Source organism: Polistes fuscatus, unplaced genomic scaffold, assembly GCF_010416935.1.
Source record: "Polistes fuscatus isolate 324 unplaced genomic scaffold, CU_Pfus_HIC Scaffold8, whole genome shotgun sequence".
Lineage (NCBI taxonomy): Eukaryota > Metazoa > Arthropoda > Insecta > Hymenoptera > Vespidae > Polistes > Polistes fuscatus.
This window is the reverse complement of record NW_025113162.1, coordinates 7,609,509-7,611,435: the sequence shown is the minus strand read 5'-3', so window position 1 is coordinate 7,611,435 and position 1,927 is coordinate 7,609,509.

Here is a 1,927-nt window from a genome sequence, read left to right as displayed (position 1 = left end):
AGTATGATTACTCAATGTTTAATCATCTATTTATTAATTGCTATTATTTGTTTGTTATTATTTATTATCATTAATTTTATTATTATTATTATTATTATTTTTTATTATTATCGTTATTATCACTATTACTATTTGTATTATTTATTATCAATATTATCATTATCGTTATTATTAATTATTATTATTATTATTATTATTATTATTATTATTATTATTATTATTATTATTATATTATTATGCAATCGTAAGAAATTTTAAAAACGATCCCACGTTTTCACGGTGGCCACAGTGGGAGCACAGCTCCGAATAAATCTTATGCACTGTAATCTCTATTAATCATTATATTTATAAGCAATGAATATTTTGGTACAATTAAATTTTTTTTATTTTTATTTTTACTGTATATAATTGTCCTTCTCATATCTTTTTTATCATTTTTTTTTCTCTTTTATTTAGGAAAAAACAAAAAGAAAAACCAAGAATCATACTTTTTTTTTTGTTTACTTTTTTCTCTTTTTTGGAGGATTGATTTCCCCTCCTCTCCGTCCCCGCTCCCTTCTTTCCCTTACTTCCACCGATTTCTCATCGTTATATCATTTTTGGATATGCCGTTATTATGCATACACCGTTTTTTCTTTTTCTTTGCTACTATCCTTTCTTTCGTGGAAAAAGTTAGTTTCCCCATTATTCTTAGTTGCTGCGCGTGCTTGCGTGCATGCATGCAGTCGGCGTAAACAACGTCAGTGATTCTTCGGTAGCGCATGAAGTTCGTTATGCATGTACTTAGTACGTATATACTTAAACACGCGTTTTTTTTTTTCTTTTTAATTGCCGCTTTTGGTATATTCTTGTAGTATGTACGAGTGCGTAATTTTTTTTTTTTTTATTATCAATATTACTATATTTTTATTATATATTGTATTATGTATATATATATATACATATATATATATGTATATATATTTATATTTATATTTATATATATATATGTATATATTTATATTTATATATATGTGTATATATATTTATATATATATATATATATTTACCTAATTTATTACGTTTTGTTATATTTATCATCATTAATACGAATATATAATACATTTTCAAACAATACCCTCCCTCCCGCTGGCTCCGTCGGAGGTGAGGATCATAGTAAAAGTCAGAGAGTCAGTCACAGGTAAACGAGACACTAGCCATTTTTATAGTTCGAAGCGTGATGTCACGTTGAAAAAAAAAGAAAAGAAAAGAATAAGAATAGAATAGAATAGAATAGAATAGAATAGAATAGTATAGAATAGAAAAAAAAGAAAAGAAAAGAGAGACAAAACGAAAGAAAAATAAAGGGGGATAATGATGAGACGAGGTTGGTTGGGGGTCGAGAAAAAAGGTTCATAACGATACTGCTGCATTCATTCAAATTTACATCCCGATCGTCCCCTCCCACTGAGCACAGCTGAAATCTTAGTTTTAAGAAAGGGACACACTAATATCCTCGTATTATGTGCTGACACTGAGAGTACATTATACAACTTAAATGATTGCTGATTTTCATCCAAAAAGAAAAATAAACATTAATGTACACAGAATAAAATTATTAAAAATTATCATCATCATCATCATCATCATCATCATCATCATCATTATCAATCATCATTATTAGTAAACAATAGAATTTTCTGCCTCCTCCTTCTTCTCTTCTTCCTGTTTCTGCTTCTGCTCCTCCTGCTCTCCTCCTTCTCCTTCTCTTCTTCTTATTCTTTCCTTCTTCCTTTTATTTATTTATTTATTTATTTTTAATTTTTATACGAACTCCATTTTGTCTTCCGAGCACGACTCTAACGAAAGAAATTGTATTTTACGTCAGAAATACCATAATAAGATATTTGTTTTCTTTCACTTTCTCTCCCCTTTTCTTTTCTGTCTC